The sequence below is a fragment of the Myotis yumanensis genome, unplaced genomic scaffold (assembly GCF_028538775.1).
Source record: "Myotis yumanensis isolate MYYU_CA2020_CCGP unplaced genomic scaffold, mMyoYum1.0.hap1 SCAF_2, whole genome shotgun sequence".
NCBI lineage: Eukaryota > Metazoa > Chordata > Mammalia > Chiroptera > Vespertilionidae > Myotis > Myotis yumanensis.
The window spans coordinates 79,518,640-79,538,560 of record NW_027223753.1 but is presented as its reverse complement, the minus strand read 5'-3'; positions in this window follow the sequence as shown (position 1 = coordinate 79,538,560).

Sequence of the window (19,921 nt, the reverse complement as noted above, 5' to 3'; positions counted from 1 at the left end):
GACTTAATCTGAGGTGCACCCTGCCACTGGGATTTGTGAAAGCTCTCCAGATAATCCCAATATGCAGCCAGGGTTGAAAACTAGTGAGCAAAAGGGTTTGGATCTGAGAATTTACCACATTTGAGCTGCAAAGGAGTCAGCTGGTACAAGATATGTGGGGAAGAGGGTTACAGAGACTGGGAGGCAAGCAAAATCTGCTGAAGAAGGCCATCTATGACAATGTGTAATTCAAAAGAGCAATGGCAATTCTTTGTGAGACTTATTTCTTTCTATCATGCCCAACCCAAAGGTGACAAAGACTAAATTTACCAATATGGGTTGGGAACCGGGAGAATATCAAAGCAGAACTCTCCTTTAATAATTTTAAAGTAATGGGAAATGAAGGTTCCAAAGCATAAAGTTTTTCTTCATGATTGAGTAAAAAATAGATGTTTTTCTACTGAGAAAAAAAATCTGATTATAATTTCCTTTCCAAAGTTATGTCTACCTCCATTTTAAAGTTTTTATTTCTCTTTTGGTATTTCAAAGGAGCTGCTGAGAATGACATCTGAGCCTCTGAATTTTAGTGGCAAGGTGAGTTATTAAAGAAATAGGACTGTGGGAGAGTTGTTAAGTACCGGGATCATGCAAAATCTTCAATGTATTGCAAAGTAGGCAAAGGTGCAAATTATTAATGCATGAGTATTCATGCTTTTCCCTTTCCCCACAAAGATAATTTAGTATTTTCCACTTAATTTGTATTGGTTGTTTATTGAGAGAGTTTTACTCTGGACCATCTTTGAGGTCTGAGAGAATTAGATGTGACAATACTTATGTGTTGCTGTGGATTATGAAAGGAATCTATTTAGATATTCTCTGAGAACCAAATAAGAGGATGGAGTTGCTTTATAAGTACTTCCACTTGCTCCTTGAATACATCATCCCTATGGGACTGGTCCCAGCTATGTAAGTATGGCATAATTATGAACCTAGATTAGGAAGCTGTGGTGCTACCCTAGGGACTTTCTGCTCTCTTTTTAAATTAGATGAAAAATTCCTGGGCCAACATTCCATCTTCTCAGTATTTATATAAACTTTTGTTAATCAACTGCCAAGAGTTATTATATATAATATAGTTGATTTTTCAGCACTGTGAGAGGAAAACAAAACAGGTGTTCTTATTACTCTATTGCAGATGGAATCTCAAATCAAAAATATTTTTTTATAGTTATATGAGAGAAGCAAGGGAAGATTTCTTCCTGATCAGTAATAACCCAGACTACTAGCTATCTTGTATAAACCCCATCTTTCATGAGGAAGAACTACTTTTCATTTGCTTCAAAATAACCAGACAAGTGTGTTAGTGGGAAATGGTGCTAAATAGAGCCCTTGGAGACAGAGATGACTCACATCCCTCAAATATTGGTGGGTCCTCTTCATTTCACAACTCCTTGCAGTTGTGTTGGAAGCTGCATGACTCAATCTAGACAATGAAGTTCAAGTAGAAGTGATGCTTGTCTCTTTCAAGCCTGTGCATTTCTAAGCCAGTACCTTTCCTCTATTCCTCTGCTCCTCTTTTTATAGTAACCTGGCAGTTATATGATTCAGATGGCATACCTACAACTCAGAAGCAACCCAGATGCAGAAGTCACTGCTTGGTGAATGCTGCTAAGGGCTGCCTGCATCAGGTTGTGACACGAGCAAATACATTTTTGTTATGGTAAGCCACTGAAGATCAGAGATTTATCTGATACAGAAGCACAACCTAGATTTACCCTGACTAATGTGGTCCCTGGACGAAATGAGGAAGAGGGTTTGCTGTCTTTTTTTACTGGAAAACTGTGCAGAGAGAGGAAAGACTACTGCTACTACTTTAGAAATTAACTCATGAAGGCTACCTGTCTATATGGTGTCAGCTGCAAAGACAGATGAGATATAAATTCGAGGGAAGATAATTTTGTGTCAATTTGCACAGATTCTGAGGTCTCCCCTGATTTGCTGATGAATGCCTTTTATGGCCAACTTTTCAATAAACCTTATTATCTTTACCTGGGGTCAAGCTTAGGCAGAATTTCAGGCCGACTTTGAGAAAGAGGTGGCAATACCTTGGATGAAGCCACTAGTCTTAATCTGCTTAATGATTTCAACACTGCTTTTTCACTTGTTCAATTCATCACAGTCATTAAAGACTTTCCAAAGCACTAGGAATTCCCCAAGGATCTTTTGCTCAAGGCCAGCTGATTCAAAGAAAACCTGGCTTCTTGGCTCTAGGTTCTCAGAACTTCAAAATAGTTCTATAGGCTCCAGCATTTAGACAAAATAGCATTTCTTTTCATCTACACTAATAAAAGAGAAAGATTTTTCTTTTCATCTACACTAATAAAAGAGAAAGATGCAAATTGACCATACCTTCATGACACCTACCAGCCAATCAAGAGTAAGTATGCAAATCAATCCAACGAAGATGGAGGGCTAATTTGTATATGCAGGCGTCGAGCGGCTGGGCGGGGGGGGGGGGGGGGGGGGGGGGGGGGGGACACAGGCGTTTGCACCACCACAGCCACTCTGGGCCTCTGGGCAGTGTGGGAAGGCAGAAAGGCAGCTCCGGGCCAGAGCAAAGGTGGAAAGGAGGTTCCAGCAGGAGCGAAGGCGGTGCTAGCAGCCAGGGGAAGGAAGGCCCATTCTTTTTTTTAAATTTTATTTTATTGTTTAAAGTATTACAGATAGTAGAACATATTTCTCCTTTTTCTCCCCCCTAGGAAGGCCCATTCTTGCACGAATCTTTGTGCATCAGGCCTCTAGTTTTTACATAAATAAAAACCAGCGGCAAATTAAAACAAGGTGGGACTTCCAAATCAACCCTTTCTTTCTTACTTAAAACTAAGAACTTTTCTTAAAGACCCAATGAGATAGCCCTGCTGGAGTGGCTCATTTGGTTGAGCATCATCCTGTGTACCAAAAGGTTGCCAAGTGGATCTGTTTCTCTCTCTCTCTCTCTCTCTCTCTCTCTCTCTCTCTTTCTCTCTCTCACTCTCCATGTCCTCAGGTGAGGATTAAAAAAAAACAACCCATGAGATAATATTTTTGAAGCCCCAGTTGGATAATGTACTTGAAATGCTATATGAACCATTTGTTTTTGCTATTATCCACAGAAACGCTCTCTTACTTGGTCTTAGGAAATGGAGAATACTCTCCTTATTTTTAAAAGACCATTTCATCCCAGAAACAATTTAGAATTATTGTCATGCAGCCAGCTGCCTCATAGGTGCCTTTGTCTTTATCTGATAAAGCTGGGAATGCCCCCTCACAGCCTATCTCTGTTTCAATTGAGCGCAATCTGGTAATTATGTGAGTTTTATTTTTTTAAACACCGAAACCCAGCATTTAGCCCGTGGGTTTCTTTATTACCATCTAAGGAGTCCTGGCCGACTGGAGCCATTTTTCCCTCTGACAGACCTTTAAATGATTCTTCATGCTTTTGTCACATAATTAAAATTAGATTACTTCAACTCCCTGCTGGCCGGCCTGAGTGGGGGCCTTGTAAAGCCTCCAGCTGGCCCAAGGGCCTTTGAAAAGAGGAATATGGTCCAAACACACTCAGCCACAGCCTCACCCCACCCCCAGCCTGCAAGCCATTGTGCTCCTTGCCAGTTAGACAAGATTTACCCCGAGTTTATCAATAGCTGCTTATCTTCCAAGTGCTAGATTTTCTATTCTGAAGACTCGGAGTCAGAGGTTGGTATGTTTGTTTCTAAGGAGCTGAAGCTCTGCTGGTCCCCATTTTCAGCACGCAGGGAGCTCACCTCGGAGTGCTTTGCCTGGTGGCTCAGCTAAAACGGAGCCAAGCAGGAGAATCAAGCAGCTCACGCATCGTCATGCCTGTTTGCTTCCAGATACTTGTTTGGTTTCTCAGCCAAGGCTGAATTCAAAATCCCTTCTCTCTTCTGTGGGCCTTCCCCTTTAACGCCCCCTGCCCCCCCCCTCCCCCCAACTCTGTCATCAGGTATTCCCTGGCTGCGTCCCTGCCAGCCTCAATGAGGTTTCCACACTGAGCAACCTGAGTGTGCTCATCACTGTAGATAACACCAAACAACTCTTCCCAAAACACCCACTCGCACTGAATATTTGACATCAGCCTCTTTTCTCTCCTCAATTTCCCCAAAACAAATATAGAAGCAGGACAAATCGAGTCCAGCGTTACTATCCATCAAGGAATCTCAGCTTTCTTGGCTAAATGAACAGTTCTTGTTGGTCACAGTTGGCGCTCTCTCTAGCCAAACACCTGCTTCATAACCATTCCCTAGATCATTTCATCAGCCCATCTCTCTGCCTGTCACCTGTCCTCTTTCTATTATATACTGTGGCAGCCAACGAATTAGAGCAGATGTGGGCCAGACTCCTGACCTTGAGTAGGGTCTTAACCTCTCTGAATTTTATTTTCTTACCATAAAATTAGAGCTAATATCCACCTCAAATGGCTGATGGGACAATTAGGAATAATATATAATGCCTGTCCTATAGTAAATTCTTCATCCTGGCTTCTCAAAGCAGAGAAATTGCACTCATGCCTAGTTCTTAAACACCACCTCCCCTCTTCCAGTAAAAGGTAGTTAACTTCCCTTGTCTTTTTATTACTGATATGGGACTTTTGGATGGGAAAATGCGGTGCTCCCCTGGGCAGGATGGCTTCCCAGATTCTTTGTCTGTCAGAGTTGAAGAATGACTCCATGGATGGAAGATGGTATAGCAAAGGTGGAAATTTATTGAAGAACAAGGACAGACTTCCACGTGGGGAGAGAGGAAGAGTCCCACCCAAGTTTCTTTTTTCCCGGTTTTTAAAGGCTGCAGTGTTTGTGCCTCAATCTCCCCTTTGATTGGCCACTATTCCCCTTTGATTTGGTCACTATAGCAACTCCTGAGCTCAAAGGTCAAACCTCACATGGGACATGTGAGGCCCTCCTTCTTTATTTTGTAAATATAGACCTTTGGCTACTCTCAGTTCCCTTATCTTATGGAAATGTAACTTCTGCCTCTCCCAATTCCCTTGTCTTGCAGTAATGTAACCTTTGTAGCTCTGTAGCCCTGTGTTTCTTTCCATAGACCCCCTTAAATTTAAAAATTCCCTAAACCTTCCTTTTTCACCCCTAAAAATTCCTATTTCATTACTGTAGTCTTGACTGTTTCACAATAGGGAGGATCTCTTTTAATGCCGTAAAAAAGATAGACATCACAGTATTTTCTGCCAGAAAACCTCCCCAGCTCTTGTGTGTACACGAGGGTGTGTGTAATGCATGAATGTGTTTGTGCACCTAACATTCACTGAGTAACGTGCCAGTGTTATGATCGCTATGCATGGGTCCTCTTACATGAGGCAGCTTCTGTTATATCCCCACTTTACAGGGGAGGGAGCCAAGGCTTGAGGGTCCTAGGTTGTCTGAAGCCAGATTTTGCAACTGGCAAAGCTGAACTTTGAGCCCAAGCAGTCTGGTTCTGGAGCCCGCACTCTATGGCCTGTTTCTCAGGGATTCAGGAAGGTCAGTGCTGAAACAAGACTTACAGAATCTTTCAGGAAAAGAGAATGCAAAATTTACTTCAGACCTTTTGATAACCTTTATTGTCCTATTCCCACAACCCCACGCTAATGTTTGGATCCTCTGAACCAGGGGTTCTCAATCAGGAGCTGAGTTGCATTTGGCCATGTCTGGAGATTTTTTGATTGTCACACTGAAAGAGTTAAGTTGGGCTGGGTACTGCTGGTTATGTAGGCAGAGGCCAGGGATGCTACGAAACATCCTGCAATGCACAGGACAGCCGTCCCTCTCTGCCCAACAAAGAATTATCAAGGTAGTGTTAACACTGCAAAGGTTAAGAACACCTGCTCTGTACCTATAGACTATCTTTGTTTCCGATCCCCCTATCACCACCAGGAGGAAGGGGATAAGAAACTCATGTGCTTGTTTTTCCTATGCTACCATCTTGCACAAAGCTTTAAGTTCAGGGCCAAAGCAACTCAACCTATACAATGTCATCTATTGGAGGTTAGGATCATTCAAAAGCAATAAACGTCGACATATTCATTGTTGTTGTTAATTCTCACCCAAGGATATTTTTCCATTGATTTTTACAGAAAGTGGAAAGAAGGGGGAGAGACAGAAACCTATCCGGACACACCCTGACCCAGGGCCAGGGATTAAGCCTGCAACCAGGTACTTGCCCTTGACCAAAATCGAACCAGGAACCCTTCAGTCTGAGAGCTGACACTCTGTCCACTGAGCAAAACAGACTAGGGCAATAAATGTTGACATTTTATTCAAAACATTTAGAGAAAAGTACTAAAATGTTTAAAAATTAGAAAAGTAATAGTGAGATTATGTAGCATTGAATTTATACCTAACTGCAATCTAAAACATTTCAGAATCTAATAGTATGCCCCTTGACACTGTGAGTAGTGTCAAGGGGCAAACTATTAAATACAAGTAAAACTTTGTACTAGCTGCTTAGAAAAGACTGCTCATTGTATTTTGATATAAATTATGAGGTTTTGTGGCACCGGCAGGAAGATTGCAGGTTTAAAAGAGCAGAAGATTGGGTGAAACTAAGTGAAGGGTCTACAGAATCTTTCTGTGTTATTTCTTACAAGTGCATCTACAATGATCTAAAAAAAAAAAAAAGAAGAAGAAGTTTAGGCCCAGCCGATGTGGCTCAGTGCTTGAGGGTGGGCCCATAAACTAAGAGGTCAAAGTTCACCGGTTTGGCTCAGTGAATAGTGTCAGCCAGTGGACTGAAGGGTCTCAGGTTCAATTCCAATCAAGGGCACATACCTCAGTTGCAGGCTCTATCCCAGCTGGGGTCAGAGTGTTCAGGAGGCAACCAATCAATGTGTCTCTTTCACATTGATGTTTCTCTCTCTCTCTCTGTCTCTCCCCCTCCCTTCCACTCTCTAAAAAAATCAATGGAATCTCAGAGGGAAGGCAGGAGAGAGTGGGTGGGTGGGAAAAAATCAACCAAAGAACTTGTATGCATATATGCTTAACCCATGGACACAGACAATAGGGTGGCAAAGGCCTGGGGCAGGGGGTGGGGATGGGCTAGAAGGGGTCAATGGGGGGAGAAGGGGAACATATGTAATAATTTCAACAATAAAGTTTTTTTTTTTAATCAATGGAAAAATATCCTCAGGTGAGGATTAACAAAAAACAAAAAGAAGAGGTCAAGGTTCAATACCGATGGGGGAAGGGGATTATTTGCCCAGGTTGTGGGCTAGATCCCCAATAGTGGTCATGCAGGAAGCAGCCGATTGATGTTTCTCTTTCATCGATGTTTCTCTCTCTATCCCTCTCCCTTCCTCTCTCTATAATCAATAAAAATATATATTTTTTAAATGTTTAATTTTAAAAATGGAAGGAAGGGTGAGGGAATGGAAAGGAAAGAAAAAAAAGAAAGAAACAAGAAAACATGTAGGAAATTTGACTTTTGTTTTTTTAAATTAATTTCTATATATAGCAAATAACTACCAGTTACATTTATATTTAATACATATTTCCAAAAGTTACACTGTGTGCTAAGTTCTCAGGAGGAATATGGACATTCTAACTACTGGCCGCATCCCTTAGGCCAGTGATGGTGAACCTTTTGAGCTCGGCATGTCAGCATTTTGAAAAACCCTAACTTAACTCTGGTGCCGTGTCACATATAGAAATTTTTTGATATTTGCAACCATAGTAAAACAAAGACTTATATTTTTGATATTTATTTTATATATTTAAATGCCATTTAACAAAGAAAAATCAACCCAAACAATGAGTTCTCGTGTTACTGACACACGTGTCGTAGGTTCACCATCACTGCCTTAGGCTCAGCAGGGCACTTGGGCGCAGGGCTTAGGCCTAACAACAATTTCTTTTCTTTTCTTTTTTTTTTTTTTCAATTCAATTGAAGATTATTTGGAGAATTTTTATTATTGAATTAATTTAATACCATTGCATTACTCCCTATTTTGTTTACATAATGCTTAATTGTTTCAAATTTTCAATGTAATTTGTTTTTTTTTAAATTAAATCGTTTTTGTTCAGATTACATTTGTTCCTTTTTTTTTTCCCCCTCGTAACTCCCCTCCTCCCAGTTCCTGCCCCATCCTCCGCCCTCACTCCCCACCCACTGTCCTCATCCATAGGTGCATGATTTTTGTCCAGTCTCTTCCCGCATCTCCCACTCCCCTTTCCCCCCCAAGAATAGTCAGTCCATTCCCTTTCTATGTCCGTGATTCATTATAATCACCAGTTCATTCTGTACATCAGATTATTTATTCACTTGATTCTTAGATTCACTTGTTGATAGATGCATGTTTGTTGTTCATAATTTGTATCTTTACCTTTTTCTTCTTCCTCTTCTTAAAGGATACCTTTCAGCATTTCATATAATACTGGTTTGGTGGTGATGAACTCCTTTAGCTTTTCCTTACCTGTGAAGCTCTTTATCTGACCTTCAATTCTGAATGATAGCTTTGCTGGATAAAGTAATCTTGGTTGTAGGTTCTTGGCATTCATCACTTTGAATATTTCTTGCCATTCCCTTCTGGCCTGCAAAGTTTCTGTTGAGAAATCAGCTGACAGTCGTATGGGTATTACCTTGTAGGTAATTGAGTTTCTTTCTCTTGCTGCTTTTAAGATTCTCTCTTTGTCTTTTGCTCTTGGCATTTTAATTATGATGTGTGTTGGTGTGGTCCTCTTTGGATTCCTTTTGTTTGGGGTTCTCTGCGCTTCTTGGACCTGTAAGTCCATTTCTTTTACCAGGTGGGGGAAGTTTTCTGTCATTATTTCTTCAAATAGGTTTTCAATATCTTGCTGTCTCTCATCCTCTGGCACCCCAATAATTCTGACATTAGTGCGCTTGAAGCTGTCCCAGAGGCTCCTTACACTATCTTCGTATTTTCGGATTCTTTTTTCATTTTGCTTTTCCAGTTGGGTGTTTTTTGCTTCTTCGCATTTCAAATCTTTGACTTGATTCTTGCACTACTCTGGTCTGCTATTGGGTGTCTGTATAATATTCTTCATTTCAGTCAGTGTATGCTTAATTTCTAGTTGGTTCTTTATCACAGCATCGAGGGTCTCATTAGATTTCGTGAGGCTCTCATCAAGTTTATTGGCAGCTTCTAGCACATTATTGCAAGCCCTCAAAATTGCGTTTTTTAGCTCTATATCCTCCATTTCTGTCATGTTTTTTTGTCTCCGAATTTTTTATGCTTTCTTGGTGCACCCCCTTGTGGTCTTTGTGTGAAGTCTTGTTCTAGTTAAGCCTTGATTGTTGTAGTTAATACTAGAGGGATTTGACCACCAGGCTGACTGGCTATGAGAATCACCTGTATCTGCAGTGGGAAAACTTCTGTCCTCTGGAGAGGTGCTAATCTAGCCTTTGCCTGAGGCTATCCAGCAAATGGCTCTGCGCAGGGCTTGGGTGGGTCGGGTCGCACGGGATCAACAGGGCGGGGGGAGGGAGCAGTTATGGCTGCTCTCAGTCCCGTTCCCAGAGGCTCTGCTTCTCAGAACCCCAGCAACCGCTGCAAACCTCGGAGAGAAAGTTGCCCTCATGTTCCAACTGATGCCAGACAATCCTGCCTTTCCCGTTTGAGTCTGAGTCCCTAGAGACTCGCCCAGATCTGGAGCTCAGAGTCTGAGACTCCCTCCTGATTGAAAACGACAACCATGCCCTCAGCCACCAGCCCACTTTGCGCGCGCACCTCAGCACCTTTGTATTTTCCACACTGCGCCTCTTCTGAGCCTCGGTATGCTGTTGTCTTTCCTTCTAGTTGAAGAGTGTCTCCTCAGCCAGCCTTCCTGTGGTTCTGGGTGATGTCCGTTCCGTCTTTTAGTTGTATTTTTGAAGTGGTTGTTTGCGGCAGCAATCTCCAGTGTTTACCTATGCCGCCATCTCGGTCTCTCTCTAACAACAATTTCTTAATGTTAATTTTTTTTAAAGTCAGAAGAAAAAAAATTGAATACAATAATATTGAATACAATAAAATTGAATACAATAATATTATTATCATTGTTGCAGAAGACCAAAGAAATACTAAGCACACTTCCTAGAGAAAGGGAAGGACCCTGTTTATTAACACTAGTGGACTCTGGGAATAATTTCCAAATCAGAGTGAAGTAACATGCAGAGGGCTTCACTTTTTATAACCTTCCGGGGTCTTTGTCTTGCAGATATGGTTCTGACCCCTTTTGTGGGCTTATATGGTTGGGGGTCCCCAGGTCATATCCAATGATCTGTCCTGAGGCCAGCGATAAAGACCTCCCCAGGGAAGTGCATTGTTCACAGTTTTTATGGCCTGACACGCCTTGCAAGACCTGTTTCCTCCTCATCATTATGTTTTGAATATGAATAACAACAGTCACCCAATGATTATAATAATAAATTCAGCCTATATTGTATTAATCTTTTTAGCAACATAGTCATCAGATGTTAGTTTTATTTTTTTAATGGAGGAAATAGTTCACAGGGGGTTTAGCATTAAGCTGGCACTAAAGGGGCAAGAACTGCAGTGGCACCTCCTATTTGCCCAGCATTGCCAAAAATGAACTGCTCTAATCCATAAGATGTTTAGATAACTAAGCTTACCTTTTAAAGTTGCAATAGTTATTTTTATTTGAACCATTTTATGAGGACAAAAATCTAAGACTTTGCTACTTTCTTAAACAGAACATCATTTGAGTTTTTTTGAGGGATGATGTGGATATTTATGATGCAGCCACTTGGCAGTTTCTGCCTCTCTCTTGTAGCCTCTTGGTCTCTCCATTGCATCCCCTGCCACTGTGTGTGTGCCTTTTACTAAGTCCCTACTTCTGATTTGCTCCTTATGGTCTGTTCTTTATGTGAAACTAGAGGCCCGGTGCATGACATTCATGCACTCAGGGGAGAGGGGTTCCTTCAGCTAGGCCTGTGCCCTCTTGAAGTCCAGGAGCCCTCAGGGGATGTCCGGCTGATGGCTTAGGCCCTCTCCCGACCTAAGCCAACAGTCAGACATCTTAGTTCTATCGTGAAGGCAGGAGAGGCTCCCACCACTGCCACTGCACTCACCAGCCATGAGTCCAGCTTCTGGCTGAGCGGTGCTCCCCTTGTGGGAGCACACTGACCACCAGGGGGCAGCTCCTGCGTTGAGCATTTTCCCCCTGGTGGTCAGTGCATGTCATAGTGATCAGTCATTCTGCCATTCGGTCGATTTGCATATTAGCCTTTTATTATATAGGATAACCTAAGCTGGCTAAGATCATGAGGGGAGTCGATGAGCCCTGAATAACGACACGGGGACTCTCTGGAAGGTCATACTCCTCAGATCCTGTCTGGCAATGTCAGTAACTGAGAGGGCTTCCACCCACACTGTTACTGTAGGTTTCTCATAATCCAGTTGAGGAAACAAAGCAAACATGCAAAACAATTAGAGAATCATACAGGATCTACTAGAATCAAGCACTACTCCAAAGATCAGGAAGGGAGTACAGTGATTAATCAACCTCCACTGGCAGACAAAAGGACATCGACTATAGATCTCAGCTCTACCACTCACTTGTGGTATGACTTTGAGTAAACTGCATAGCCACTGGTGCCTCAGTTTTCTCATCTGTAAAATGGGGGTGATAATACTATGTACTTCAACTATTTTTATGAGAACTAAATGGCTGCATGTCTGTGAAGTTCTTTGATTAGGGCTTTGCAGACATAATAGATGCTTCTAATTTTCAGATAACATAGAACATAGAGGGAAAGGAAGCCTGGGATGAAAAGGGAGCCACTCAGCCAAGTCAGAATTATATCCCTGCATCCCACATTGTTGAGCAGATGTGCTCGTCCACCCTGGCCTGCTCATTGCAACTGCTGTTCCTCCAAGTATCGGGTCAGGCCAGGTCCTTTTCTCAGAGCTCTCTGAGAAGTAAAACTCATCTCCATCTGAAAGGCCACGTATCCTTATGTTCCCTCATCAGATATCCCTTTGACTTGAGTCTCCAGAGGCAAACCAAAAAGACTTTAATAGACAATTTTTTCTGTGTTTGTACTATGACTGCTCTTGGCATATATATGTTTATATATGTATGAACCTCTATATGCAAGGATGTATAAACTTTAGTAGAAACTTTATTCCAGAAATGATTCAAAGCCACTGGAGAAAGTTTTGGAGATGATGCTGACCATCTGCAAAGCCTGCACTAGTGCCTATGCCTACAGAACCAGCTCTGTGACTCCCATGTGGCTCTATTTAGCAGGTGCCCACTGCAGTGTTAGCCATTAGCAGGTACCACAAAACCTCAGAACTTGTTTTCCTGTGCTCTGGTTTCTCTTATTGGCACCATGACCTGGCAAGGATGAGTAGGTGGACATGGTCTGTGGTGTTACAGAAGCCCAAGGACACTTTCTGAGTGGGCAAGGTGGCAGGGACTGGTTGGGTGGCAGGGCCACAGTGGAACTCAGCAAATTCAGCCACAGACCACTGAGAGATGTGGATGGAACCACAAGGAGTGGTCCACTGTCACTCACCACCTTGTTGTGGCCATTTTAAAACATCGCATCCACATTTATCTCAAAATTAAACGCCAGGAGCAGGTGATAAAGTGTATTCAGAAGCCCAGTTTCATTCAGGAATATTTTTCCTGGTATGTGTGTGTAGGGAGCATCTGTAATGCTTATATCACTCTCTCTTAGCACCTACTTTTGCTTTGCCTATTGCTGAGGCAGCTAGGTGTGCTCCTGTGGATCCTGACCCACTAGCCTCGGGAAGGTGGCCTTTATCTTGCTGACTGCTTGGGCCTTCCCACCTGGAGGTCTGAGGGAGACCACCCAACTACTCTGCCACTTATACCAGTACAGGCCTGGGACAGGAGGGAGTCAACACCTTTAGAACAATCCTTGAACAAGAGAACTAGAGCCAAAGACTAAATACCTCCTGTTCCTTCTCCTGTAGATAATCCCAAAGAACATTCTAGAAGGTTTCTCAGAGGGTCCGCAGTGAACTAGTTACCCAATTGATAGCAAAAGTACCAGCTCAATTATGTTTTCTTGAATTGGCTTCCCTTCTTTCCCTCTTTCACTCTCCCCAGTCCGCCTCTCCCCACTCCTGTTTCTTGGGCTCAATTCCCTAAGTATACCAGCTGCATGCAGGGCTACCTAGTCTCGGGTCATGGGTTTCCAGCCAAACCCAGTAGGGATGACTGGGAAAGCATGGTGTGACTTTCATGGCCCTTAGCTAGGCCTAGTACTAATGTTACAGAGCCCCTAAAGAGGGAAACTGATTTCAACACACTGTACATATGCTAATATATGCTGGTTGCTAACAGCATCAATAATAAAGGACTGTCCAAAAATTGCAGGCTTGCAAAATTCAAGTGAACTGACAAAAGGAGAACACTTAAAATTGTTCCAAAACGGGTAAGAGGATAATTACTATGATTAGGGAAGAGGAAATGTAACATATCCCTTTTATTATTGAGTTTAATGAAGTTTCTTCTTGTAAACTAAAATGTTTTAAAATGGGTGGTGACCTTAAGAAGGAGTCCTCAGTTTAATTTCCATAATTTTTTGTAGTAGAAAACTGCCTCCATTTCATAGGAACTCACTTGCTAACATTTGTACAAGTGTGTGTAGGAATAGCTTGAGACCCACAAGAAACCAGCCTTGTTCTGGTCATAACATGTGCCTCATTTTATGTCATCAGATAAAATAACTATCATAGCTAACAGGAATATTATGAAAATATATAGTAAAAGCAGATAGTCCTAGTTTTAAGCAATGTATTTGAGTTCCAATTCTTGTTTAGTTTTTTAAATCTTTATTGTTGAAAGTATTAAATATGCCTGCTTTTCCCCCCCAATGGCTTCTCTTAGCCCCCTCCTCCCAATCCACCCCAGGCCTTTGCCACTCTATTCTCTGTGTCCATGGGTTATGCATATCTCTATATTTAAAAGTCTAAGCAACCAAACAACCGAGTGACTGAATGACCTGTTGACTGGTCGCTATGATGTGCACTGACCACCAGGGGGCAGATGCTCAATACAGGAGCTGCCCCTGGTGGTCAGTGCGCTCCCACAGGGGGAGCTCTGCTCAGCCACAAGCCAGGCTGACGGCTGCCAGCACAGCGGTGGTGGAGGGAGCCTCTCCCGCCTCCTCAGCAGTGCTAAGGATGTCCAACTGCAGCTTAGGCCTGCTCCCCGCTGGCAAGTGGACATCCCCCGAGGGCTCCCGGGCTGCCAGAGGGATGTCTGACTACCAGCTTAGGACTGATCTCCCGGGGAGCGGGCCTAAGCCAGCAAGTGGACATCCCCCGAGGGATCCCAGACTGTGAGAGGGCACAGGCCGGGCTGAGGTACCCCGCCCAAGTGCACAAATTTTTGTGCACTGGGCCTCTAGTTTGATTATAAGTGACATTTGAAATAAACAGGGAAAAGTGAATTATTCAATAAATGGTATTAGAACAAGGAGGTGGTCACCTGGAAATTTTAAAAATAAATTTACATCATATTTCTTCAACTAAAATAAATTCCAGATTGAAAACATACTTAAATGTAAACAATAAAACCATAAAGTATGCATAGAGAAAATGAAAAATTTAAAAATAATTATGGAGTGGGCAAGAGTTTTGTATTGACTCAGAACACAGAAACTATAAAAAAATATATAAATTTTACTATTTAAATGCAAAAATTTTGCACAACAAAGGAAAAACATGAGAAATTGAAGACAGCTGATAAACAAAAAAACATCTACAATTTATATAACAGATATTGAGATAATTTCCTTAATATATAAAGACTTTAAAATGACTCTTGCCTTGGCTGCATGGCTCAGTTGGTTGGAGTGTCATCTTGTACACCAAAAAAAGGTTGCAGTCATGGAACATACCTAACTTATGGGTTTGATCCCTTTTCAAGGTGTGTACAGGAAGCAACCAACCCATGTTTCTCTCTCATATGGATGTTTCTCTCTCTCTCTCTCTCTCTCTCTCTTTCTCCCCTCCACCCCCTTCCTCTCTAAAGTCAGTAGAAGCATATCCTTGGGTAAGTATTTTAAAAAAAGGATTCTTAAACACGTAAAAAGATACCCAACCTCACTTAACTGAAGGAAATACAAAATAAAACCATAAGAGGACAACGAGATTGACAGCTATCTGTGAAAAGGCTGCAGGACTTCTCAAACCTTACATGCTTACAAACCACCTGGAGATATTAACATGCAGATTTTGATTGAGAAGGTCTGGGATGGTGCCTGAGAATCTGCATTGATGACAAGCTCTAGTGATATCTATGCTGCTGGCCTACTGACAACACTTCATGCAGCATACGTTATTGGTGGGCATGCAAATTTATATTACCTGTCTGCAAGGCAATTTGGTAATATCCTTCAATATAAAAAGGGCACATTCTGGTTGTTACCAATTCTATATTAGTAATTATCCCACAACATATATGCAAAATTACATGCAAAGAAGGAAATTTACTGCAGAATCATTAGTACTAGCAAAAAATTAGAGTCAATATGAATATCCTTCAATAGGGGACTATTTACATACTAGGGGCCCAGTGCACAAATTCGTGCACTTTGAAAGAACTGTGGGTCGTGAGGCTGTGTTAGGTACAGGGGCGGGTCTCGGCCCATCTTCTGTGCCCCCGCCCAGCCCCTCCCTCTGCGGCCCCCAGTCCCCTGTCCCCTGTCTGCCGGCAGCCCTGCTCCCACAGCCATTGCTCGCATGCGATGATGGCGCTGGCCCCGCTTGCACCCACTGATGGCACTGAGCAATCGGGACCAGTGCCGGGTGCTGGCAGCGGGTGCGAGCAGGGCTGGCACTGGCAATGGGTGTGAGCGGGGCCAGCACTGGCATCAGGTGTGAGTGCCGGGTGGGACTGTGGATTGCAGGAGCAAAGAATTTTCAGTAAACACCAGAAGCTCACCCCAATGACCGACCAGTGCCCCACCTTGGTCTGACACCACTACTCACCTGCTTCACCATCCTACCATGGCTGACGCCCACCATGTTAGCGCACCTCATAGCAACTGGTTGTTCGTTTTTTTGGTTGTTCCAGTTGTTCCACCATTCAGTCTATTTGCATATTAGCCTTTTATTATATAGGATACATATATTATTCATATAATTGGATATGCAAATGAAAGGAAGAATAAGGCTGATACTGATGTGGAGAAATCTCCAAGATACTTTGATTTTATAAAGCTTCAGGAAAGAAAAGACACATACATGTGTGCCTGTGTGTGGATTATTCCTTTATTGAAGAGTCTGAAAACATGACGGGTTTTATCTCTCCCTATACATATTCAAACCTGCTCTGTGTTCAGGTTCTATCTAAGACAGTTTCATAACTTTTCCAAACACGTTTGGAAAACATGTATGTGAAAACATGTATGTGCACATAGAACAGTAAAGCACTACTTGCTTCCAATGTAACTCTGTTTCTTTCTGCTCTATCACTGAAGGCAGATGGCCACAGCTCCTTGCCTTTGGATTGCTCAAACATGAATCTTCAGGCATCATCCTCGATTTTCCCTCAAACTCTAGAAAACACACTATAAGCCAGGGGTTGGCAACCTTTTTGTGAGTGCGTGCCAAAACCAGCAAAATCTCTGACTCAAAATTCTTCTGTGTGCCAACCCTAATTTTTTGAGAATATGTTACGCCTACTTGATATCTCTTAAGGTGTACGTATGTGAAGAACCTTGAAGAAATAATAAAATTCATTTGAGCAACAAAAACACAGCATATGATGATGAAAAATACATTTATTTTTTAATGTAAACATGTACACTGATAGTCCAACAGAAAACTTTATGACTCGGTTTGATATTATCAGTGGGACTTTTGCTGCTGCATCACTGATGACAGAGATTTTACATCAGGTTTATATTTCATGACCTTCAGAGATATGCACGAGCTACTACTTTCACCCGTCAGGCTACTCCTATTATGAGACTTAACAAAATTCATCACTGAGAACAAAGATTCACAAGCATATGTGGATGAAACCAAAACACTGGTTGGATCTAGGAAGGCAGGGAGAGTTAAGGCAGAGGCATAGAAATTGCTCTTCCCCTCTCTCGTCAATCTATGTCTATGGTCTTTAAGATAACTTGTTATGTAAAATTATTTATTTATCTAAGATGCACCTACACTGAATTTATCTGAAAAATAAAAAAAGTCGATATTTATTAAGAAAAAAATTGTAAATGGAAGATTATAAAAGAGGGTTTCGCGTGCCAGCAAAAGTTACTGGCGTGCCATGTTTGGCATGCATGCCAGGGGTTGCCCACCCCTGCTATAAGCTCTCCAAATGAATTCTTTGAAGGCCCTCAGGTTTAAGAAGTGGTAAGTTACTATTCCTGGAGTGTCTGCTCCTTGCTTCATTGAAAGAAATGTAACTATAGGATAGGTCCTTTCTATGTAGACCCTAATATCAGAGGCCACAAACTGGTAGCCTCATCCATACCTGGCAACAGAGAAGTTTGTTTGTTTTGTTTTTAAATTTTTCCAGCTTTATTGAGATATAAATGACATACAACATTATGTAAATGTGTTGATTTGACACATTTACAAGTTTAAATGATTACCACCATAGTGTTCCTACCACATCCTTCCTGTCACATAGCCCCCCTTCTTTTTTTTGTGGTGAGAACTTTTAAGAACTACTTTCTTAGCAACATTCATGCATATGATACAATATTATTAGCTATAGTCATCATATTGTACATTAAATCCCCAAACTTGTTAATCTTATAATGGAAGTTTATACCCTTTAATCGATATCCCCCATCTCCCTCACCTTCACCCTCCACCTCCATCTTCTGACAACTACCACTCTTCTTCTTGTTTCTGAGTTTATCTTTTTTAGATTCCACAAGAGATATTTTGTTTGACTCTCAGAGCATTGGCCAGCATTCCCAAGTTAGATTTTACATGAACTTCCAGATTTCTAAAAATTTGAAAGATCTGACAACACAGGGCCTACATCCTCCTTTGCAGTATATGCCTGGAGCTGAGCAACAGTCACCCCTCCAGGTTCCGATGTCCCCACCATTCCCTGTTGTCTCAGATCAGTTTATTATTACACTGGCACTTTAGACTCTTCTACCTTCCTGTTTCTTTCATTGGTGTACATTGGATTATGTAACCTCTCTCCTGGCCATAGAATTAATCATGGACTGACCCTTAGCAAAACTGCAAAGCCTTCAGAGCATCCCACTATTTCTTTCTAAAATCTTTCCTCCTGCCCTGGCTGGTTTGGCTCAGTGGATAGAGTGTTGGCCTGCCAACTGAAGGGTCCCAGGTTCGATTCTGGTCAAGGGCATGTACCTTGGTTGTGGGCACATCCTCTGTAGGAGGTGTGCAGGAGGCAGCTGATCGATGTTTCTAACTCTCTATTCCTCTCCTTTCCTCTCTGTAAAAAATCAATAAAATATATTTTTTAAAAATAATAAACTCTTTCCTCCTATTTTAACACCTCTTCCAGCCCTTCAAAGGCAGGAGATTCATGATTTCCTACTTTTCCTGCTTCTCCTCTTTCAGGAAAGGAAGAAATGTGGTAATGTAAACTACACTATATGATTAGTGATATAATATGTCTTTTTGCGGGGGAGAGTCGGGGATAGCCAGGAGATGTTTAACATTTTCAAATGGTGAAATTCCAGCCAATTTGGCACTTGAATGAATGAGACACTTAGGTATAGGAGACTTCTCTAGGATCCTTCAAACCACATCTTGTGGACAATTACTCCTTCCCCACTCTATGACAGCCAGCTAAAATATCTGCCAAAACCATCTGTTTCTTTTTGCTTCTCAGGCTAGTGGCTTGCTAGGGAATCCCCACCCTAGTGGGTTCTCCCTGGGAAAAATATTTATTTAATTTGTTCCTATTCTGGGATGGGGTGCCCTGTGTGTTTTAGCCAACCAGAAGATTAATCTGTGCCAACAGTGCAATGTGGCTGCAAACACCACCCCCCCACACACACACATACATACACACACACACACACACACACACGAACATAGACTTAGCCACATCATCCATAGTAGAGAAAGCATAGGAAGTAATTTCTTTGACATCTTAACCCACATCTGGAGATTTGTAAAGATCATTCTGACAGTCCACATTTTGAGAAGAACACTGACAAGTTAAGAGCATTCTGAGGAAGGAAACTAGGGGAGAGATTATAGCCACGCTGATATAGTAATAAGAAAAGACTAAAGAAAGACTCCGTGGCTGTCTTCAAAAGTTTGAAAGGCTGTCTGAGAGGGAACAGGATGCATTAGCTTTTTGTTGTGCCAGAGAACAAACTAAGACCAATGGGTAGAAGTTAAGGGATGTGAGTGGGAGGAGATTTTGGCTTAGGAAATCAATTTAACAGCTACTAGATGGAGATTAGAGGAAAATGACTTTTTCTTTCACTAAAAATATCCCAGGAGAGGCTATTTGACCATCTGTTTGAAATGCTATAGAAAAAAATCCTTACAAGAGTTGGTAGCCTGATTTGATTTTGTTGGGACTCTTCATACCAGAAACCACTTTAGTATGAATTCTGCTTGTATATCATAGAAAACATATCCACAAATGCAGGATAACATCTCTGCCTACTGTATTTGAACTTCAGTGTCATCATTTTGGCCCAATTACATCAATGTTCCTTCAAGACCCAGCATCTGTGATTTGTGCAATTTTGTCTTTCTGCCTTAGATGTGTACACTTTGTATTCTTGTTGTCAGTAAGCATGTGAAATAGATTTTCACTCAGTGGGTTTTTCTTAAGTGCTCTTGCAAAGAAAATGATGTTGCCAATTGTTTATTCCATGGATAGCCTTTTTCTGTCCCCAGAATATGGCCAATATATCCATGACTCACATTCACAGGACAGAAAGATTTTTCTGGCTTAAGCTTTTACTTCTTTTGGCCAATTGG